Here is a 26,005-nt window from a genome sequence, read left to right on the forward strand (position 1 = left end):
CCCCCATCCTAATTATAGGCCAACTGGCAACTCTGTACCTCAGGTAATTTTTCGATAACCCATCAAGTACCGGTGAATTTGTAACTTTGATTTTCTAAGTACATAGTTCCTAACGATGTTGATAATCTAATACCGGTGTTCTCCAGGTATGTACCTGTATAAAGTACCCTCTTTGAAGGTGGTGTAAAAGGTATTCATCATTTATGTATTGTCTCTTGGATGAGTTACTAGAGAAAATCCAATTTCAATTATTTTATTAAAAGATTTCAATTTTTGTTATTTTTTATCTTCTTCTTTCAGTACCCTGTCCGATTATCGAACGTTGCCGATCATATTGGCAATAATAACTTTATTTACGGCGGCTCGAAACAGATTAGCGGTGGTCTCTTGATACCACTCCCAGAGATTTCGGAGCCAGGATGTTCTTCTTCGGCCTGTGCCTCCTCTTTCGGCGATCTTGCCCTGAATTATGAGGTACAGAAGGTTGTACCTCTCTGGATGTCTCATTACATGGACGAAATATTGTAACTTTCGAATTTTTATTGTTTTTGTTATTTCTGCGCTCTTATTCATTCGACGTAAAACTGTTTTTAAAAAGGCCTCCAATTTTTTCATCACTGTCTCTGTAAGGATCCAGCTCTCCATGTCATACATCAATGTGGAGATTTTAACGTGATATCTCTATTGACCACGTGTTAATACTTAATACGTTACTGCTCAAATTTATTTCTTACGTTTAACCTAACTACCTGAGGTATTAGATTTAATCAATGCCTGTAGAAAGTTTCCAGTTGGCAGGGTCAGGTAGCAGAAAAGTTACGAATTGGCCGGTGTACATTTTGATTTGAAAATGTTTGTCTTTAAAAGTTGCGAGTTGGCGCGTGTCCAAATATTTAATACTCCAGGTCACTATGCAAGGAAAAATCCAGGGGAAAAGATCCATAGCAAGGAGACGTAACTCATGGCTGAAGAACCTTAGAGAATGGCTTGGATGTAGTAACAACTAATAATTATTTAGAGCCGTAGTCTCAAAGTAAAAATCGCTCTGATGATTGCCAACCTTCGAAGCGGAGGCGGCACCTAGAGAAGAAGATGAGTTGTGTTCCTGGGACTAATTTATTGGAAGATTTTCGTTCGATTACATGAAATCAACTTTAACTTAAGAATGAATATCCGTCAGAAACATTATAGCATGTGATTTGTCTTTAACACTAGAAGCACCAGAGCGGTCATTTTGACTGCTTTCTATTTTTGACCCTCTGTATTACTTATTCATAGTTGTTTTAGAAAGTTGATAATTTAAGACTTTTCCTAGATCTATTTGAAGATTATAGTTCCTCCTTTACAGGTACTTAGTGTAATTACTTTTTGAGATATGTTAATCTCTACCTCGAAGCACCAGAGCGGTTATTTTGACGGGTTTCTATTTTGGACCCTCTTTATTACTTATTCATAGTTATTTTGATAATTTCCTCCTTATTAAGGAGGAGAAGTACCAGGTCTGAACGATTATCAACAGATAAATTTGCACTTGCGTTGGCATCATGGAACCCATTTATAGAGTATATTATGCTATAAACCAGGCTAAAATATATCTATCAACGGACATCTTTTTCCCAGGAAGGCAAGATGTCATTTCACCTAGTACATGGCATATAAACCCGATAAGTTTTGAATGAAATTCTGGCTTGCGGCTGATGTAAAGTCCAAATATTTATTCAACGGATTTCCTTACCCGGGAAAAGATGAGCAACGACCAGACAATGACCTTCTAGGGTAACATGTAGTTAGCCGTCTAATGGAACCATTTATGAATAAAGGAAGAAACATCATGACGCATAAAAAGTATTACGAAAGAATGCTACCAGTAGTATTGGAACAATAAACCGAGCAAGAAAGGATACTCCGCCGTCAACAAAAAAACCAAATGATGGAATTGTACAAAAGAAAAACTTTCATACACGAATACTTGACGCTAACTGTGTACCAGGGAAAAGAAAATCTGGTGCTGGGTTCTCTATATTCAAATAATATTGAAATAGGGCGCAGATAAAAAGGGAGAAACCTGAAACCATTACATACTACAACCACAAAAAATACGGAGTAGACGTTGTATATCTGATGGCCATACAGTCCTCAACCAAATCAGCTTCAAGGAAATGGCCGTTGCAGGCTTTTTTATATCTTAGATATGGTAGGAATAAATGCTTGGATTCTATATAAGGAAGTTGCTGGAAGTCAAATATAGTCGGTTCGCTAAACTCACGACACAACTGGCTAGTGATTTTAGTAAATAATTTTGCCAATTTGGTAAAATTGGCAAAAAATAATTACTAAATAGTTAATTATTACTAAATAGTTAGTAATTTTGCCAATTTTGGCAAAATTGGCCAAAAAAAATACCTACTAAAATCACTAGTCAGTTGTGTCTGAGTTTAGCGAATCGACTATATCTAGGCAAACTTTTCTACTTCAGTTAGCAGAAGAATTGCGACAAGATCATATGACTTAGGGCAAGATAACATCAACGGATACAAATCCAAGAGGTACAACACCCCAATCAAGTAATAAACCTAGGCAATGGCAAACAGGGAACTGCAACAAAAATAAAACATGTGAAGTTTGTCATAATATACAGGGTGTAACAAAAATACAGGTCATAAATTAAATCACATATTCTGGGACCAACAATAGTTCGAATGAACCTAACTTACCTTAGTACAAATATGCACATAAAAAAAGTTATAGCCCTTTGAAGTTACAAGATGAAAATCGATTTTTTCGAATATATCGAAAACTATTACAGATTTTTTATTGAAAATAGATATGTGGCATTCTTACGGCAGGAGCATCTTAAAGAAAAATTATAGTGAAATTTGTGCTCCCCATAAAAATTTTATGGGGGTTTTGTTCCCTTAAACCCCCCCAAACTTTTCTGTACGTTCAAATTAAATTATTATTGTGGTACCATTAGTGAAATTCAATATTTTTAAAACTTTTTTATTAGTATAGACTCTTAGTATTTTTTCGATAAGGCAGTTTTTATCGAGTTGCGGCTTCTTTTTTAATATGTTTACATAAAAATTTTATGGGGGTTTTGTTCCTTTAAACCCCCCAAATGTTTGTGTACGCTCCAATTAAACTATTACTGCGATACCATTAGTTAAACAAAATGTTTTTAAAACTTTTTTGCCTCTTTGCATTTTTTCAAGAAGGCAACTTTTATCGAGATATGGCTTCTTTTTTAATACGGTTCAAAATATACCTAAAAATGTAAATCATACATAAATTTTCATATTTTTACCAAGTCTCCATAATCGTACTTAACCATATACAAATATGTGGTGGATTTGACAAATATTTAAAATATCTCGATAAAAACTGAATTTTCGAAAAAGTACTAAGAGCCAAAAAAGTTTTAAAAATACTGTGTTTAAGTAATGGTACTACAATAACAATTTATTTGGAACGTACACGAAAGTTTGGGGGGGTTTAAAGGAACTAAACCCCCATAAAATTTTTATAGGGTGTCCAAATTTCACTATAATTTTTTCTTAAGATGCTACTGTCATAAAAATGCCATATGTTCATTTTCAATAAAAAATCTTTAATAGTTTTCGATATATTGGAAAAAATCGATTTTCATTTTGTAACTTCAAATGGTTGTAACTTTTTTATATGCACATTTGTATTAAGGTAAGTTAGGTTCAATCAAACTATTTTTGGTCCCAGAATATGTGATTAAATTTATGACCTGTATTTTCGTTACACCCTGTATATAAAATATTTGTGAGTGTGTCTTGTAAAAGCAAAATTAAAAAATTTTGCTACTGCATAAATTGAGCTTTTGCTACTGCTAAATAATTAAATAATTTATTTAAATTAATTAAATATGTTATCCTCCAACACCAAATTGTTCTGTATAGTCCACATAATGTTTAGAAAAAAGTCACACCATTTTGAGCGTCGGGTTTGGGGGGGGGGGACAGGAGGGAGAAATCGGTAAATTCGTAGTTTTTTATGTTTTTTGACAATATTTCTAAAACTATGCGGTTTAGCATGGACAACATTTTATACAAAAATGTTCTACATTAAATTTAAAATAAAAAAGTCTCTATGTATAATACTTCTTAAATGAATGGTTCCAAAATTACGGAGGTAGCATAGTATGGGCCATTCCACGAACATAGATACGCCTGTTTTGGATTATTTCGACAACGAATATTTTAGTGTGCAACATAAGAAGTACGAAAGTAAATGGCGCTAATAATTATTCCAACAAACAACAATGTAATTTGCAATTTACTTTCGTTCTTCTTATTTTGCACAGTAAAATATTCGTTGTCGAAGTAATCCAAAACAGGCGTAGGTTCGTGGAATAGGGTATATAATTGGTATAAAAAAAGGCCTAACCCAGACATCCAAAGTAAAAGTTTTCCTCCAACACCAAATTATTTTATATGGTCCACATATTGTTCAGTAAAAAGTTACACCATTTTGAGCGTCCTGTTTGGGGAAGGGGAGATGGGGGAGAAGTCGGTGAGTTAGTAGTTTTTTTTAAGTCTTTAGTCAATATTTCTAAAACTATGCTCTAGCGTAAACAATGTTTTATACAAAAATGTTCTACATAAAACTTAAAACACAAAAGGTCCTATACATAATTGTTATAAAATTAACCGTTCCAGAGTTACGGAGGGTGAAAAGTGAAGGATTTCGATATTTTTATATTTCTTGGGCAATTGATGGTGATTTTGGATGGTGAGGTTGACGTTTCTTCAAGAGCTTATCACTAACATACCATCGGCCACTGAAATGGCAAATTTTATTTACAAAATCCTCTTAATAATATTATAAATTGCCCAAAAAATATAAAAAGTATCGAAAACCTCCACTTTTCACCCTCCGTAACTCTGGAACCGTTAATTTTATAACAAGTATGTACAAGACATTTTTTTGTTTTAAATTGTATGTAGAACATTCTTTATGTGGGGTAGGATTATGCATGGGGACTTTTTTATTTCAAATTTAATGAGGAACATTTTTGTATGGAAGGTTGTTCAATTGTTCATGCTACACCGCATAGTTTTAGAAATATTGACGAAAAACGTAAAAAACTACGAATTTACAGATTTCTCCCCCTCTTCCCCTCAAAGCCGACGCTCAAAATTGTGTGACTTTTTCCTGAACATTATGTGGACCATATAGAACAATTTGGTGTTGGGGGATAAGTTTCACTTTGGATGTCTGGGTTTGGGTCTACTTGTACCATACTATTTTATTTGTAGGTATTACCTCGATTTAGGTTTTTTTCAATTAAGACAGAATACAAAAACGACTGGCGATATAAAATTCTAATACCCGTCATTTTGACCGCTCCGGTGCTTCTAACAAAAATGCTGGTGCTTCTAGTGTTAAAAAGACAACAAAATACAATGATCCCAATAAAATTCTTCTGTTAGTGATCCCATGGTAAATCAAATAATGGCAAGTACTTGAGATAATTTTATAGATAAGTATTTTAAAACCTCGATATGTTATTGACTAATAGTGGTATTTTATTTCTATTGATATCCTCTTTTAATATTGGTAACCAGATGCCTTCTGCCGACGAATTCGGGAAATAATTGGTTTCATTTAGGAATAAAATCAAAGAAAACGGCTCTTATTGTGTTAAATGAAACCAATTGCGTCGAAAATTCCTCGGCAGAATTATATAATTGAGGTATTTTGAGGTATCTTTGAGAGTATTTTGGTTGTTCAGAGAGAATTAAATATGCACTCTCTGATGATATCCTAATAAGGATTGAAACCGTTCAGGGTGCTTTTGGCGCTCTCTGAACTAACTAAAATAAGACGGCTCTTGTTTCGTTTTACAACGAAATATTTATTTAAATAAAATAAAAATTCCATTTTTATTCAGTTGCAATGCGAAGGCAAAACCGTCTTATTTTTCACTTAGAACAGGGAGCGCAGACCAGCACTCTAAATCAACGATTTTCGACTTTATTTGTTGGCAATGACTTTATCTGGCAACTGAAAGGTAAAGTAAGTTTTCAACCTAATAGAAACATTAATAATATTGAAAAATATTAAAAATATCATTACAAGAAATATTTATTTATTTATATTAGTTTTACTCCTATTCTGAGTATGGGGTAATAATCTTGGTTGGAATTTTACTACGCTGGACAGTCGGGAAGTGAGATGCAACTATTTATACCTCCATCGGTCTTCTTTGCTCCGACAATTCTTTGGTTTGCAAATTTTAGAAACCGTGAAGGTATTACCAGAAGATGGGTCCAATAGTTTTATATTTATTTTAATTATAATTTTATTAAAAGTAAAACTTTCACTTGTTTAATAAACTAAATATCTAAATTGAGGCTTGAAATCCATCCTAAAGCTGTCGGTGATGCCTCCAGCAATTCCCTGTATGTATATATACTCATGAGGGATATTCATCATAGATGTGTTAGATCGCCTGTCTAGGGGCTGCTGCGGCGTCACACTCCGGTGATATCCCTCTTTCGCAATTGTGGAGCGAATCTGCACACCTGACATGACTGATGCACAATGCACATGCACACTCGATTTTATATGGATCATTGTATACGATTTAATTTCATGCCGGTGATATTCCAGGTGTACCCTTCAAAATAGGTCTGTAGTTGGTTATTTCCCTGTTGTTGCCAATCAAGACTCCACTTAAGGAGTGGAGTGTACATAATATGTTGTTTAAGGGTGTACCACAGTTTTTATTAATATGATTTTTAAAACTACCCTACAACAAGGCTTATTGCTTATTATGATAATGTACCAATAACTGAGCATCATCAGGGGCATTTAGTCAAAAAAGGAAGCTATCCAGGACAGCCTGGAATGTCGTAGACAGTTATATAAAAATATTACAAATAACACACGCTGGACAATGGATTCAGAGGAAATATTTAGTGAAGCCTTGGAAAATTGCAAACATGGAATACTTCTAAATGGAGAACGTCTAAACAATATCCGCTATGCAGACGACACCGTTATTTTTGCAGACAGTTTGAACAGTTTACAGCAACTAATAAACAAAGTAAATGAAGTAAGTGAAAGATCTGAACTTCAAGTAAATATATCTTCTTCTTCTTCTTCTCGTTGTCCTTATGCCCTATAAGAGCGTCGGACTTTGGTATCACCTATCCATCTTTTACATATTCCTTCCACGCCTTCCGGTCTCCTGCCATTTCCTTCATCTATTGCACTGTTTTCCTTCTATTTATCCCGATTTCCTCGATTTGTTCCATCCACCCCTTTCTAGGTCTGCCCCTTCTTCTTTTCCCCTGTCTTTTGGCATCTGTTACCTTCTTTACTAGTCTGTTCTCGTTCATCCTAGTTATATGTCCAAACCAATTCAGTTCTCTTTTTTCAATTTTTTCTCTATTGGTTCCTGCCTTAGCACGTTTCTGATGTTTTCGTTCCCTTCCCTATCCATCTTCGTCTTTCCAACTATTTTTCTCAGCTGCTTCATTTCTGCTGCATTTATGGCACTTTCATGTCTTTTGTTTGTGACCCATGTCTCGCTTGCATATAGAAGAGTTGGTACTGTGATTGTATTATATACTTGTATTTGTTTCCTGGTTGATTTCCCTTTTTTCCAGTATCGTATTATTAATCGCATAGTATATTTTCGTAGCTTTCTTTGTCCTATTTGCAGTTTCTAGGTAAATAAAATTTCAAGTAAATATATCAAAAACTAAATTTATGATCATCAGCAAAAATAAAATTTGAGGCGCCCAACTACTTATCAATAATACACCAGTGGACCGAGTAAAACACTATAACTATCTTGGAACAATAGTACATGCACAATGGGATCACTCACAAGAACTAAAATGTAGAATAGAGAAGGATATGAGTGCATTCGATAACATGACCAAACTCTTTAAAAGCCACAACCTTAATCTAGAGATAAAAGAAGGCTCCTACGATGTTATATCTTCTCAATATTGTATTACGGAGTTGAATCCTGGACACTCACTAAAGCAATGCGCAATACAGATTACTGAAGGTAACCCTTCAAGGTAAAGTATTCGGAAAGCGAGGAATTGGGAGAAGAAGAATATCATGGTTAAAGAACCTGAGGAAATGGTTCTCCACAACAACAACTAAGCTATTTAAAGCATCAGTTAATAAAATAATTATAGCCAGAATGATCGCCAATATTCGAAACGAATAGGCACTAAAAGAATAAGAAGGACAATGGACAAACAGATTACACATGCCAATAATTGTCCGGTGGCTACATTTTGGCTTTGTTTGGAGGTCAAATGTGCTTTCTTGCATTGGCTTCCTTCTTTTGACGAAATACCCCGATGAAGCTCTGCGAGCGCAAGTACTTGGACAAAATTTAATAAATAGCTGTGCTCGATATCTGCTTTTATTTGTAAAATTTGTATATTTCAGCATCCGACCGCATCATATTTTTTTACCGACCCAATTCGTTTGGCTTTACTCTATACCATATTTTACGAACAGTCATAGGAAAACAAACGTATACCTCAATAACTCAGATAAATACTTTCGAAAATAGCAAAAACTAAAACAAATAAAACAATATAAGTATCACCGTAGGATATCTTAATAATTTAGGTAATCTCGAAGAATGAGGATGGATTATTATTGATAGAAGTTTGGATTTGCTTCACACCCTTTCACCGCGCACGAGAAAACTTCACTCAATATTCAGCCACTCCTTCTAAAAGCTTTCGTAAAAGTTGTGGCTATCGAAAGTTGCCTCTTTGTTAATCTGCGACATGTGGACACTCTCGTGGACGTCTAAAAGTTTAGTTAAACTCTGAAAACTTTGGATCCAAAAGTAACAAATATTTACGTATAAAAAAAGTAACATGTAAAACAACGGCTATTTGATTCTATCCATATTATAAATTATTATAATTAAATATTTTAAATATATTAGTTTGCATAATAAGTCAATATAATATAATATATAGTCCAGTCAATTTGGCGAATTCCGTGCTATTGCATCTTCTTCTTCTTCTTTAGGTGCCGTGTCTGTATTCATACGTTGGCCGTCAGCATGTTTACAATTTCTTGAAATCTCTCTCTATCGGCTGCTGCGCGAAATAATTCTTCTACTATGCAGCCACACCATTGTCTAATATTACGCAGCCATAAAAGTTTCTTTCGACCAATCCATCTCTTTCCCTCCACTTTTCCTTGTATTATGAGGCGAAGCAGATGGTATTTAGGTCCTCTAATTATGTGGCCGAAGTATTCTGTTTTTCTCCTCTTTATGATGCTTATGAGCAGACGTTCTGAATTCAGCATTTGAAGAACATCTTCATTGGAAGTGTGCGAAACCCACGGTATCTTTAGGATTCGTCGATAGCACCACAATTCGAATGCTTCTATTTTGTTTAGCATCGTGGTTTTTAACGTCCATGTCTCACAACTATACAATAGGATAGACCACACATAACATTTCAGCACCTTCTTTCGAATATTCATCGACAGGTTTCTGTAACATAAAACTGGTTTCCAAGTCATAAAAGCCTTCCGTTATATTTCGATCCCAGTTATTATCTCTTCATCAGAGTCACAATTTACATTTAACCAGCTGCCAAGGTACTTAAAATGATTTACCCGTTCTAACTCCTCTCCATCAAGAGAAAGCTGACCTTGATCTATATAGGCCTCTCCGATAACTTGCTTCACTGATTAGATTTAGTAGTGTCTGAAGATCTTGTAAATTTTCAGCAAGAATGGCTGTATCGTCAGCGTATCTAATATTGTTGATTACTTCTCCGCCTAGCCTTACTTCCTCTTGTCTGTCATCCAAAGCCTCCCTAAAGATTTCTTCAGAGTACAGATTAAAAAGGGTGGGTGATAAAACACAACCTTGTCGTACTCCACGTTTTATCGGCAGTTTTTCAGTACGACTGTCTCCAATTTGGATAGAGGCTACTTGATTGTAATATAAGTATTTCAGCAGTCTTATATCGTAGTGATCAAGTCCTGCTGCCTGCAGGCAATCGAAAAGTGTATCATGCTGTACTCGGACGAATGCCTTCTCGAAGTCGATGAAACAAACATAAACGTTCTTTCGGAATTCACAACTTTTTTGTAATAGAACGCGCATACAAAATCTAGCGCTTCTCTAGTTCCTAGACCATTTCTAAATCCAAATTGCTTATTACCCATTCTAGTTTCGCACAGAAGGAATACTCGGTTTTGTATAATACGTAAAAGTATCTTACGTGTGTGACTCATCAAACTGATTAATCTAAAATCGCTGCATTTGGTGGGCCTGCTTTTCTTTGGTAATGTTATAAACAGTGATCCAACCAATCATCTGGTATTTGCATCAATTTACTCGATATTTTCACTGTAAGTAGAGATCAAGAAACAAAGTCTACCCTATGCCAAAACATGCTTTTCTATTGGGGGTGGTTTCCACCCCTTCTCGGGGGTAGATATTTTTTTAGTAAAAAAAATGTTGGCCCAAATTCCTCTAACGACCCTCGGAGTCGTTAGAGAACCTAATTCGAAGATAAAAATATTATATAATTTTTGATTGAAATTGTGATTGAAAATTTCCCATTTTCATTAAAAAATTACACCTTATTGCATTCAAACTAAGCGAGATACGGTGCAAAAAAGATTGACTACTCATATTTATATTAAAAAAAAAATGAGCAGTATATTTTACCCTGCATCCAACAGAATTTAAATACCTATAGTCTGGGCTGATTATCGGAGAATAGGCCATTTTTGGGAAAATTTATTTACCAGCAATTTTATTGCTGGAATCGAATCTTATTATTGTATGTATTAATAATATAGGTATGCAAAGTCCGCAGATAGTGTGCTACTTTTTTTATAAACAAAATGGCGCCCGAAAATCGTGTTTTTTCAATTTTTGCTCTATAACTCCAAAGATTTTAACTTTACACCAAAAACACCCAAATAAAAATTCACCGCAATTAAATTCTGCATAGAGACGTGTTTTTCCCGATTCACTTCGACGAAAACTTTCCCCGTAAAAAGCGGGTTTTTCCAACAAAATCTTTAATTTTCAACTAAAATTTTAGATAAATAATTGTTAATCAATATAATTAAATAACTTGGTAATGTAAAAACCCTTTTTGTATAGATTATAATTCCAGAAGCCGATGGAAATTAAATGAACAGTTTAGCACCAATTGAATTGTTAATTAAAAATTTACGGTCGCTATAATAACGACAATAATTATGATGCATAAGAATAACTATGATTTTTTCATAAAAAGACACTATACCTATCTAATGTACTTTACAGAATTGAAATTGGACTATTTAAGCGGCCTCAGGAATATTTTAAAATTATAAACAATTTTTTGGTCTATAAACAAATAGAATATCTCGGGAAATATTAAACTAAATTAAATTGTAAAAACGGCATTCGAAAAACAGCCACAGGGAGCTTCTTTTAAAAGAAAAAACGTTTAATTATGATGAGTAGTTCCTGAGATACAACCGGTCAAAGTTGACCGGAATTTACGGTAAATATGTAAACAATAGGATCATAATTTTCAAACCATCACCTTTTTATTTTTTCCTCTTTCTCCACACCAATTTTCATATCCTTAAAATACTCATAACATATATTATTATAATAAAAACTATCGATAATACGTGTGAAAATTGCCAAAAATAGCAAAATTCCAATCAAAAATTAGGTTGGAGAAAATGTAACCCTCAAAGTTCAAAATCGGTATACGTTAAAAAAATGCATTTTCTCGGCTTCCCATGGAGCAATTTCCTTCATTCTTTTTTTGTTCCCAAGTAACTCGAGTAGAGCCATCGAACTAACGCATTATTAAATGTCAGGCTTGCTTTTGTTTTGTTATAATTAATTAATTTATTTATTATAACACAAAATTTTAATTTGTTTAAATAAAAATTGTTTAAATAATTATACAGCTTTCAAATGAGAATATTTATGTTTTTAACTTTAAAAGGTACACTTGTAGTAAGATTATGTAAAAAAAGCCTACAACTGGAAAAAATATGTTGTTTTCTGTTGTTATAAATAAATTAATCTATTATAACAAAACAAAAGCAAGTCTGACATTTAATAATGCATTAGTTCGATGGCTCTACTCGAGTTACTTGGGAACAAAAAAAGAATGAAGGAAATTGCTCCATGGGAAACCGAGAAAATGCATTTTTTTAACGTATACCGATTTTGAACTTTGAGGGTTACAGTTTCTCCAACCTAATTTTTGATTGGAATTTTGCTATTTTTGACAATTTTCACATGTACTATCGATAGTTTTTATTATAATAATATATGTTATGAGTATTTTAAGGATGTGAAAATTGGTGTGGAGAAAGAGGACAAAACTAAAAAGGTGATGGTTTGAAAATTATGATCCTATTGTTTATAGCTTTACCGTAAATTCTGATCAACTTTGACCGGTTGTATCTCAGGAACTACTCATCATAATTAATCATTTTTTCTTTTAAAAGAAGCTCCCTGTCGCTGTTTTTCGAATGCCGTTTTTACAATTTAATTTAGTTTAATATTTCCCGAAATATTCTATTTGTTTATAAGCCAAAAAATTGTTTATAATTTTAAAATATTCGTGAGGCCGCTCAAATAGTCCAATTTTAATTCTGTAAAGTACATTAGATAGGTATAGTGTCTTTTTATGAAAAAATCATAGTTATTCTTAGTCATCATAATTATTGTCGTTATTATAGCGACCGTAAATTTTTAATTAACAATTCAATTGTTGCTAAACTGTTCATTCAATTTCCATCAGCTTCTGGAATTATAATCTATACAAAAAGGGCTTTTACATTACCAAGTTATTTAATTATTGATTAACAATTACTTATCTAAAATTTTAGTTGAAAATTAAAGGTTTTGTTGGAAAAACCCGCTTTTTACGGGGAAAGTTTTCGTCGAAGTGAATCGAGAAAAACACGTCTCTATGCAGAATTTAATTGCGGTGAATTTTTATTGGAGTGTTTTTGCTGTAAAGTTAAAATCTTTGGAGGTATAGAGCAAAAATTGAAAAAAAAACACGATTTTCAGGCGCCATTTTGTTTATAAAAAAAGTAGCACACTATCTGCGGACTTTGCATACCTATATTATTAATACATACAATAATAAGATTCGATTCCAGCAATAAAATTGCTGGTAAATAACTTTTCCTTGTATTTTGCTAATTAGCCCAGAGTACTACAATAACTTTTTATTTTAGTGTTATTTCTATGCTCAAAAAGCGCATGTTTAAATTTTCTTATTAGTCTAAGATCCGAATAGGATGGCGAAATGTACCCATCTGCTTGCTGGATGAAACATTTTTTTTTATTAAATTTCATACATAGACAAATATTTCTAGCATGAGTTGCCTATCAAAATCGTGTCATAGCTATCCGTAAAGGGGGGACGAAGGGGTTGAAATCAATATTCCAAACACATTTTTTTTGGAATTATGATAGAATTATTTTATTTTTAAATTAAATAGGCATATTCAGTACAATTCATAGATTACTCGAGAAAAAATTCAAGGAAAAATATTGAAAAATAAGCAAACGGTGGAAAATTTTTAAAAGACATCTCAAAATATAATGAATTTTGCAGTGGACATCAGCACTCATCATTGGATCATGGTAAACAAAAAATTCAAAAAGATTTTATTAGCTTATGAGTTTCTCGAGGTAACGCTGTCTACCGCCGTTCTACCCCCCTGGCGACAGCCCTAGTAATATCCCATTTTTGCTCTCATTGACTATAGTAATTAGTAATACTACATACAGTGGTGACAGCACACACCCTTTTATTTGTCTAATATCTAATATATTGAAGTTAACATCTTTTTTTCAAGTATGTGGTTTGTTTCTGTTTATTATTTTCTGCTTCTGTAGCAGTATGTAATCATGCCACACTTATGTTGTATGCACACAGTGCGAATAATTCTTATGACGTAAAATACTACTTATCGAGTGGGACAACTTTTCTATTTCAGAAAATTTTCGGGAGAGGGCGTCTCGTAAATATAGAGGTTTCTAAATACATTCGATAGCAGTTAATTGTAAATACTTTTTTCTACGACCGTTTAATAATATGCTCATTATTCGCTATTTTTTAATAGATAATAGCACCCATTACTTTACCCGTGAGTAATAGTTCATTACTCACGGGCTGAAGTTAGATTCAAGTGGCCCATGCCACTTTTAATATATTAATCGTATATAAACTGCAAATAAATATACAAAACTTAGACTTGTTTATTTAATACAATAATTATTGTAATTTATATCATAATAATTAACTTCGAAAATTTTTAAAAGAATTTTAACTGTAACAATGTCAGTATATTTTTTACGTTTAGGTATATTTTGTTTACTAAAAATTTTGACGATTATCATTTATTTTAGTGACAGTGACATTAGGCATTTTGTTTGTGTTAATAATTATTGGAATTTATAACTACTAATATTGTGTTTATTCTTTAAATTATATTGTGTTAAATATGTTATAACATATTATATATAGTTATATTATTATACTATATACCTATAGTTAAATGTAAATGTACATAATAATTTTATGAAATACATCCACCGATAATAGTCATTTCCTATTTATTAGATTAATTGACAGTAGGTACAAATTTATGCTTATAATTTTTCGGAAACGAGTTGACTATTTCTTATCGTATTTTTACAATACATAAGAATTTGGTTACAGTAGGCAACCAATTATTCAGCCACGTACTAGGGGTAAACAGCATTTAGGTATTTTTGTAAATTATGATAATTTAAATTTCAAGTAGTTGATAATTATTATTTTTTACTAATTAAAATAAAAAAAGGTCGTAGAAAAATTATCGTATTCTACTCGCATGTAATGGCTATTACTCACCTAATAAATTACGACACTCACCTACGGCTCGTGTCGCAAACTTCATCATCGTGAGTAATAGCCATCATTACAGGCTCGTTGAATAATATACTGATGTGATCTGCTTCTTATTTAATTTATATTAATTATTATTTATTTGATTAATTATTTAATTGTCGCAAATCATACATCAAAATTGAATAAAAAATCTCAGGGTGTTTTTTTATACTATTAAAAAAAATCCAAATTATCTCACGTTATACTTATCTTCTCTCGTGGGTTCAGTATCTCTGAGTTGATCCTAATCGGGATAAAATAGGGAAAAGAAATAAAGCAAAATATTAAAATAAAAATACAGAATTGTCTTTTATTTATCAAATTAATACTATGAAATCTATCGAATCTAAAAACCTGTGGACACAGATGTCCGAATGAAATTTATACTACTTAAATTTATTATCGTTACAAAAAAAAACAATTTATCGGTTTGTTCCCGATGATTTTGGTAAAACAAACTAAACCAAACAAATTTATGTCTTCGCAAGATTACCTATATTTACTATTTATATTTTGAAATATTGGAATTTTAATTCATATGCTTTTTACTCAAAAATCTACTTCCCGAACATAAAAATCTCTTTCACATAAATTGACTGACCTTTTTGCTTCCCTCACTCGGATGTCTTCTCGTGACCCCAAACAGCTCGCCCTCGTTGATTATGTTAAAGGCTACTCATCAAAGCCTCTCTCCGTTGTCCAGCTTCAAAACTATCAGCATACCAGCACTATTCTCCAACAAACCGTGTCTCTTTGACCCGTTCTCGATTCAAACAAAACTCCAAAAATTCTCTGCTCTCCTTCTCACAATAATACAGAATCAAAGAGGTATTTCGTCTCGATTTGATCTGTCTCTCGTTCCACTTTTCAACACTATTCTCCACTATCAACCAGCCACTGATATATGCTAACTATCTCTGCACTTAACACGTCGAGACCGCTCTTTCTCGCTGCCAACAACACAATGAATAATTTTTCAACCTCTCTCCATCATCCAATCCATCTTTTCCCCTTCCACATTCCAAGAATCAAAACATTGACTTTTCCATTTGACAAACAACAGTCACCCTCAAATTTGTTCCGACAATCCTAATTACTTTCGGAGAAACTCTCCCACATATACTCGTATTGAAATGAAGATATTAAAATTCCAACTTTCTTTTCAATTATCAATTTTGATAATAGAATAATAGAATTTTGATAAGAAATATTGATAATTACCTATACAGTAAACAATTTTTTTCCATTTAAAATCTAAATACATAGTTCTTTTCACTTTAATTATTCACAAAAGTCTTTAATCGTTCCGCGGAAAGCTCGTTAAAAGAGAAATCTATTTACATCCTAACTAAATTCTAATAAATTTTAAAACAGCTCAATATACAGGGTGTTTCAAATTTATGTGCCCGCGTTATTAAAAAAAAATTTAATTTAATTTTTATTTTGCTTTTGATTGATAAAATGCAAACACAATAACATCCCCGCCTTGTTTTGAGATAAAATCAGTATTAATAAGTGCAACAAAAATATGATTTTCTCTCGACAACAACACTTTTCTATTGTGTCAAAATATTGAGTCCCACCTGAAAAACAATTGCTTTCTTTTTCCCAGTGTCTGTACTTAGATGGGATAGGGTAAGTTTCCGATCGAAAATTTCCTAAGTCTTTAGTTTCAAATGAATTTCCATACTTTTTGGCTACTCTGTTTTCTTCATTTATTAAATTTTCACATTCCCTCAATTCTCTACACATGTTTATTGTATATTCTGTCTTCTCCATTTTGCATACTTCCTCTTTAAATACCGCAGTCTCAATTGTATCTTTTCCGCCTTCTTTTTCTATTCTGATCTCTTCTTCTTCTGGGCTCATCTCATCTTTTGAGGAATTCCAAGCTTCATTTTCCTGGGTCAATCTTTTTTCTTCTTTTTCTTCTTCTGGGCTCATCTCTTTTTTCGAGGAATCCCAATCTTCATTTTCTTTTTTCCATCTTCTTTCTTCTTTTTCTTCTTCTGGGCTCCTCTCTTTTTCGAGAAATCCCAGGCTTCATTGTTTTTATTTATCTTCTGTTGCTTTCTCCTCTTTCTTCTCTGTCCCTGCTTCATTGCCAAATTCATTTCCACCGTTTGTTTTTTGTCTGCATTATCCTTTTTCCGTTTCTCATGTTCCTTGTCCATTTCCAGAATGTTAGGTTCTTCTTCTTTTCCATCTGTGATTTTCATCGTGTTATTTTTGAAATCTATTACCACATGTTTTTCTGACAATTCATCCACTCCTACGATCATATCATGCATCATGTTTGGCATTATAACACATTGTAGTGCATAAAATTTCTTCCCCAATCGAACCCTTATTCGTATTCCTTCATTTATGGTTGCCAAAGTCCGTTTATTTGCGCCCACTAAATTTACCCTGGAAATTTTGTAAATCAAATTCGTCAAATCAACCTCTTCTATTACTTTCCTGTTAATCAAAGTAATTTCTGAACCAGTATCAATCATAATTTTAATCGGTTTCTCATTTATAAAACCATCTACCAATTTTAAATTAGATCCACTTCCTTTATCATTATTTCCTGCTAATTTAATAAATTCCTTCGGGTGACAAAAAATTCCTGTTTGCTCTTTTGTTTTTAGTGAGCGCTTTCGTGAAAAGACGCTTGCTGTTCTTCTTCGCTTCTTCTTCCGTCGCTTTGTCTCTCATCCTCATATTCATATATTTGCGTGTTGTTTACCGCTCTTCTGTTTTCTCTTTGTCTGTCGGACCCGTATCGGTTTCCACGATTTTCCTGTTGATTCCTTCTATTATCATTTCTGTCCTCTTGATTTGTGCGGGTGTTATTTCTATTCTGGTTTTCTCGATATCTGTCTTCGTTCCATTGCCGATTTCTTTGTTCATAGTTTCCTCTTCCGTTATCTCTATTTTCGTTTTCTCTTCTTGTATAATCTCTCCTAAAGTTCTGTCTTCTATCTCTATAGTCTCGATTTTCGCGTTGTCTATAATTATCTTGCGATCTTCTTATTTCTCTTTCTCTCATTTTTGCTTCTCGTATTTGTAAGAATTGGCACAAACTGTCGATATCTTTGTAGTTTTGTAAAGTTATGTGATCTTCTAAGGTATCTTCAAAATGTCTGGCTATCAGTTCTACTAGCTGTTCGGAAGAATAATTGTACTGTAGATGTTTTGCATTATTATATAATTGTAGTGCATATGTTTTCTCTGAAATACCCATTCTTTCATGGTACCTCCCATTTTGCAATTCCTTGTTTATTTCTAGCTGTTGTATTTTTCCCCAGAAATAACTCAGGAACTTTTGTTCGAATTTATGCCAATTGTCCAATTCTTCTTCTTTGCTATCGAACCATAAACTTGCCTCATCTTTAAGATGGTTCCTTATCGTTTCTTTGGCTGTCTCGAAGTTACCGATGTGTCGTATTTTCTTTTTCAAATTGTTTATGAAAATTACTGGGTGTAATTTTTTTACATCCCCGCCAAATCTTATTTTCACATCCTCTGTACTATGGATAATCGTTTCCCTTCTTTCTCCGAAATTTTGTTGTTTTCTGATATCATCAATTAGTTTTTCATTATTTCGGCATCTTTCTTCTATTTCTTTCTTGTCTTCTTGTAAAGCATTTTCAAATTTGTTTTCCAACTTATTCTCCAAATTTTCTAGTTCCTTTTTCTGGCAATTTGTTAACTCCTCCATTTTATCTTGAATTTTCATTTCTTGTTCTTTCATGTGATCCTTCATTCTCATTTCTTGTTCTTGCATGTGATCTTTAATTTTCATTTCATACTTTTCTATGCGTTCCTCCATTTTCTTGTTATTCTCTTCTATGGCTTGTTTTGTTTCCTTCTGATTTTCTTGCATTATTCTTTTTGTTTCATCCATTTTTTGATCTATTTTTTGTTGTGTTTCATCCATTTTTTGTTGTGTTTCATCAATTTTCTTTGATGTTTCTTCCTGATTTTGATCCATTGCTTGTTTTGTTTCCTCCTGATTTTTATCCATTGCTAGTTTTGTTTCTCTTTGATTGTCATCCAGTTTTTGTGACTGGAGTTGCATCAGTTGTAATAGTTTATCTATTCCTGATAATTCCTGATTTTCTGATGCCATGATTGTTGTTTCGAAAATATCTTCTTGTTCTATAAGTTCTTCTTGTTCCAAATGTTCTTCTTGTTTTTTGTTTTCTTTGCTTTTGCTTCTGGTTGTTATCGACATGTAGTTAAAATTTATCCCCGCCTAATATGAAATTCGAAAATACCTTGTATGCTGTCGAGACGAAAATTTTTCTCTCCCCAAATATAATCAATTTATCCCACAAATTTTTAAATATTTCAAATCCCAAATCAATCAAAAATAAAATAAATATGTAAAAACTGTACCTAGATAAAAAATTAAGTCAAACAAATATTTCAAAAATTTTAAATATATCAACTTTTTCCGACGGGCAAATAAATTTTCCTTCACCTGTTTTTCCGTTCCCTATTCCCTTCAAATTCACAACCAGAGATACTTTAATGCCCTAACGTTGGCTTGCCATGTTGTTGTGATCTGCTTCTTATTTAATTTATATTAATTATTATTTATTTGATTAATTATTTAATTGTCGCAAATCATACATCAAAATTGAATAAAAAATCTCAGGGTGTTTTTTTATACTATTAAAAAAAAACCAAATTATCTCACGTTATACTTATCTTCTCTCGTGGGTTCAGTATCTCTGAGTTGATCCTAATCGGGATAAAATAGGGAAAAGAAATAAAGCAAAATATTAAAATAAAAATACAGAATTGTCTTTTATTTATCAAATTAATACTATGAAATCTATCGAATCTAAAAACCTGTGGACACAGATGTCCGAATGAAATTTATACTACTTAAATTTATTATCGTTACAAAAAAAAACAATTTATCGGTTTGTTCCCGATGATTTTGGTAAAAAAAACTAAACCAAACAAATTTATGTCTTCGCAAGATTACCTATATTTACTATTTATATTTTGAAATATTGGAATTTTAATTCATATGCTTTTTACTCAAAAATCTACTTCCCGAACATAAAAATCTCTTTCACATAAATTGACTGACCTTTTTGCTTCCCTCACTCGGATGTCTTCTCGTGACCCCAAACAGCTCTCCCTCGTTGATTATGTTAAAGGCTACTCATCAAAGCCTCTCTCCGTTGTCCAGCTTCAAAACTATCAGCATACCAGCACTATTCTCCAACAAACCGTGTCTCTTTGACCCGTTCTCGATTCAAACAAAACTCCAAAAATTCTCTGCTCTCCTTCTCACAATAATACAGAATCAAAGAGGTATTTCGTCTCGATTTGATCTGTCTCTCGTTCCACTTTTCAACACTATTCTCCACTATCAACCAGCCACTGATATATGCTAACTATCTCTGCACTTAACACGTCGAGACCGCTCTTTCTCGCTGCCAACAACACAATGAATAATTTTTCAACCTCTCTCCATCATCCAATCCATCTTTTCCCCTTCCACATTCCAAGAATCAAAACAATGACTTTTCCATTTGACAAACAACAGTCACCCTCAAATTTGTTCCGACAATCCTAATTACTTTCGGAGAAACTCTCCCACATATACTCGTATTGAAATGAAGATATTAAAATTCCAACTTTCTTTTCAATTATCAATTTTGAGAAATATTGTTAATTACCTATACAGTAAACAATTTTTTTCCATTTAAAATCTAAATACATAGTTCTTTTCACTTTAATTATTCACAAAAGTCTTTAATGGTTCCGCGGAAAGCTCGTTAAAAGAGAAATCTATTTACATCCTAACTAAATTCTAATAAATTTTAAAACAGCTCAATATACAGGGTGTATCAAATTTACGTGCCCGCGTTATTAAAAAAAATTTAATTTAATTTTTATTTTGCTTTTGATTGATAAAATGCAAACACAATAATACATACTATTATCAAACAGTCCTGCAAATATCACTCTGTATGATGCGTTCGCCTACCCTCCCCTCTCCCATATGGTGTCATAGAGTCATCTCAACCCTAGGAGTCATGGTAGCCTTTGCCAAAAGAGGTCTCTAACGTTTAGTTGGTGTCTGGGACTTTTTAGAAAAACAAATTTTAATATTAACAGGCAGTTGATGTAATTATTAATTAGAGATGGTAATTTGGCTCTTGCTACCTTTTAGATAAGCGCTATACAAATAATGCTTTTTTTGCATGATTGTTTGATAGAAATACTTAAAATTTACTGGTAATATCGTCAGACAAATTTTTAAAGGTACTCCAGTTGTCGGACGCACCAAAATTTGGAAACCTCTATATTTACGAAACGCCCCATCCCGAAAGTTTTCCGAAATAGAAAAGTTGTCAGACTGGACAAGAATAACTGAATAAAAAAAATCTCATGAGGGAGACACTAGTTTCTTTTAAATGGTGAGCCCAAGTACTAAAGATGCATGGGTAATACATAAACATTTTAACCAAAGTAAAACAATGATATATATTCTTATAGTATGATAGAATTGATTCAAAAAATGACATAACCCAGACATCCAAAGTGAAAGTTATCTTCCACCACCAAATTGTTCTATGTGGTCCATATAATGTTCAGAAAAAAGTCACACCTTTTTGAGCGTCGGGTTTGGGCGGGAGAGGGGGGAGAAGTCGGTAAATTCGTATTTTTTTCGTTTTTCGTCAATATTTCTAAAACTATGAGGTTTAGCATGAACAACCTTCTATACAAAAATGTTCTGCATTAAATTTGAAATAAAAAAGACCCGATACATAATCCTTTTAAAATGAACGATTCCAAAGTTACGGAGGTAGTATAGTATAATTGGTCCAAAAAAGGCCTAACCCAGACATTCAAAGTAAAAGTTTTCCTCCAACACCAAATTGTTCTATATGGTCCACATATTGTTCAGTAAAAAGTTACACCATTTTGAGCGTCCGGTTTGTGGGGGGGAGATGGGGGAGAAGTCGGTAAATTAGTAGTTTCTTTACGTTTTTCGTCAATATTTCTAAAACTATGTTTAAGCGTAAACAATGTTCTATACAAAAACGTTCTACATAAAATTTAAAACAAAAATGGTCCTATCCATAATTGTTATAAAATCAACGGTTCCAGAGTTACGGAGGGTAAAATGTGGAGGTTTTCGATACTTTTTATATTTTTTGGGTAATTGATGATGATTTTGGGTGGTGAGGTTGACGTTTCTTCAAGGGCTTATCACTAACATACCATCGGCCACTGAAACAGCAAATTCTGTTAAGGAATATGTCTTTCAATCAGTAAAAATATTATAAATTGCCCAAGACATATAAAAAGTATCGAAAACCTCAAATTTTCACCCTCCGTAACTCTGGAATCGTTGATTTTATAACAATTATGTATAGGACCTTTTTTGTTTTAAATTTGATGTAGAACATTTTTGTATAGAACATTGTTTACGCTAAAGCATATTTTTAGAAATATTGACGATAAACATAAAAAAAACTATCTCCCCCCAAACCGGACGCTCAAAATGGTGTAACTTTTTACTGAACAATATCTGGACCATATAGAACAATTTGGTGTTGGTGAAAAACTTTTACTTTTAATGTCTGGGTTAGGCCTTTTTTGGACCGATTATATTATACTACCTCCGTAACTTTGGAACCGTTCATTTTAGAAGGATTATGCATCGGGCATTTTTTGTTTCAAATTTAATGTAGAACATTTTTGTATAGAAGGTTGTTCATGCTAAACCGCATAGTTTTAGAAATATTGACGAAAAACTTAAAAAACTGCGAATTTGCCGATTTCTCCCCCTTCCCCCAAACCCGACGCTCAAAATGGTATGACTTTTTCCTGAACATTATGTGGACCATATAGAACAAGTTGGTGTTGGAGGATAACTTTCACTTTGGATGTCTGGGTTTGGATCTAGTTATACCGTACTACTTAATCTGGGCAGATTATCGAAGAATAGGACATTTTTGGGAAAAGTTATTTACCAGCAATTTTATTGCTAGACTCGAATCTTATGATTGCATATTATTAATAATATAGGTATGCAAAGTCCGCAGATACTGTAGTGTTGCCCAAATGCAAGACCAAGACGAGACTTAGAGTCTCCTCCTTGTCTTGGTCTTGGTCTTGCACTCTCGGTCTTGGTCTTGCAGCAAGAGTCTTGCAAGGCTCGCAGTTACAACGTACATTTCACAAATTCTACAAGTGCCGGTGGGGGATGGCGTTTATTCGCAGTATTATAGTCGGTGTAAGAGAGAGAAAGTATTCGAAATCATGAAATAACAAATGTTATATTATTTGCTATTTCATCATTTCGAATACACCGACTATAACACTACGCATAGATGCCATCCCCCACCGGCACCTTTAGAATCTGTACACTGTAACAGAGTGGGCACATTTTAATCTTGAATTAACATAGCCATACTAATGACCAATCAAATTAATAAATATCTAAACTGACATTGGGTAAGGTGTGATCCCACGATCGGCACGATCTAAGCGATCCGTGCCAATGCTCTAACTAACTGAGCTATCCACGGCCCACGGGAGTCAGTTTCTTAATAAACGTTTGCATTTAATAAGCTTACATGTGCCAAAACATGGTTAAAATACAAAAAAACCAAATTAATGACATAAAGTTGACTGTACTATTTCAAAGACCATTATCTGTCTAGAAAGGGATTGATCGACCCTCACCTTATATGAGATGGAATAAAAGACTTACACAATTTGCCATTTATTTAAATAAGAAATAAAATACAATACAAATTAAATTACAGAACAGTACGCAATTGCTTTGACGTTACTATTACTAAGACTTTATCTTTATATTAAATTTTTTTTACCAGGAATTAATACAAAGTACAATTCAATTGTACTTTCGAATTAGTGACACAGGACCGACAAACATGGAAGGCAATAGTAAACGCGGAAAAGACTTACGAAGAGTTGTAAGGCCATTGATGATGATGACAATTCATTATACTCGTTACTATCCAATACCCTAAGTAGGATATTGTTACTTTTCCTAGTCCAATACCCTACCGTTATTTTGTTACTTTAAATATTTCTGTATTTTTTTTATAGAGTAGTCGGAATTATCTGTTAATTTGTCTCGTTACTTTTGAATAACAAATACTACAATGATTAAAGTAATTTACAAAAGCATGAAAATAGAGACTTCATCTGTAAGTTTAAAATGCGAAAGTGTCAATGAAATTCATTTTATTTAAACTGTTAATTTTTTGTTTGTAGTCTGCTGCGCGATTAAAAAGAATAATGAGTTTAAATTTCTTTATCAAAGATAAGCATACCGAAAACTGAACAGGTAACATAATCTGTTTCGCGATTAACAGACATTGTGTCTGTTAGACATGTTTTGGTGTCACAAACGCCGAAAGATATGCATATAAAAGAAAGAAACTTATTGTTTATTGTTCATTATGTTAAAATATAATAGAAATAGACTGTTATTGATAGTTGGTTGAAAATAGCCGCGCATTTTCAGCAAATTTTGGTGTGTAACTGATATCGCACACTCAGCACAATGTTAGTCTATAGGCCGATAAAATTTGTAATAGGTATGTAGTATGTATTATATTTTTTAATTTTTTGTCAGCTAAGCTGAGATGACATAATATTGCCGGTCGTCAGTTGTAAAATAAATTGTTTGTGAGAACGTCTCTCTTTTCTTTACTACAATAGTATGGACTCACACATGCAACCCATTCATTTTTTAAATATTTTTAAATTATAGACAATTTTTTGGCTTATAAACAAATAGAATATCTCGGGAAATATTAAATTAAATTAAATCATGAAAACGGTATTGAAAAAAATGTGGCAGGACGCTTCTTCTAAAAGAAAAAACGTTTAATTGTGATGAGTGGTTCCTGGGATACAACCGATTAAAGTTGACCGGCATTTACGGCAAAGATATAAACAATAGGATCATAATTTTCGAACCATCACCTTTTTATTTTTGTCCTCTTTCTCCACACCAATTTTCATATCTTTAAAATACTCATAACATATATTATTATAATAAAAACTATCAGTAGTAATTGCACAAGAGCTCTAAAATTCGATAATAATTTTAGAGATCGACTGCAATTTGTTGCGATTATTTCATGAATAAAACTGTTCAAAACCAAAATTTTATTGTAATTTATTTATGTAAGTACAAATTAGTACAATTAAGCACACAGTTGTTATAAATATTTGACGGTTGAAAGTCTTCACTTTTATAATTTTTAAAACATTAGTTGTCATTACATACATACATAATCGATTGCCTCTTATACCATTAGGTGTCGAGGAAACAATTAATTGTCATTAATGTCACTGAATGTATTTTTTCGTAGCAACGAAGGGCATCTGACGTAATATGCTTGACGACGGGATATTATCAAAAATTATCGGGTATAATATGACAAGAGAGTGAGAATAAATTGAAAATAATGCGACAGTTTTTCGAAAATTTGTTGTCTGGCAATAGACACGAGAGCCCGCAGGGCTCGAATAGCTATTGCCCAATGACAACAAATTTGAGTAAAAATGAAGCATTATTTTCTTATTTATTATTACTGTCGTGTGATATTCGTAAGATTATTTTTTAATACGTATATTATGGATATTTTCTTAAATGTGACAGTTGTCAAAACTAGGAACTTTTTGCCATTAAACAGTAAACAATCTACTTAAAAAATTCTATCGGTAATTTTCTACAGTAGATAATTCTCAGTATAATTTTAATCTGATTGGACAGAATTAAACACGTGATCAAATATCTTACTATACGATTGGAAGTTCAAATAATCAGTTTAATTTTTATTATGTAGCTTTCTATTGGTCAGAATCTCCTATGAATGAAATAATCAATATTACGAGTGAAAATTGCCAAAAATACCAAAATTCCAATCAAAAATTAGGTTGGAGAAAATGTAATCTCAAAGTTCAAAATCGGTATACGTTAAAAAAATGCATTTTCTCGGCTTCCATGGAGCAATTTTCTTCCACTTTTTTTTTGTTCC

This window comes from Diabrotica virgifera, chromosome 8 (assembly GCF_917563875.1).
Source record: "Diabrotica virgifera virgifera chromosome 8, PGI_DIABVI_V3a".
NCBI lineage: Eukaryota > Metazoa > Arthropoda > Insecta > Coleoptera > Chrysomelidae > Diabrotica > Diabrotica virgifera.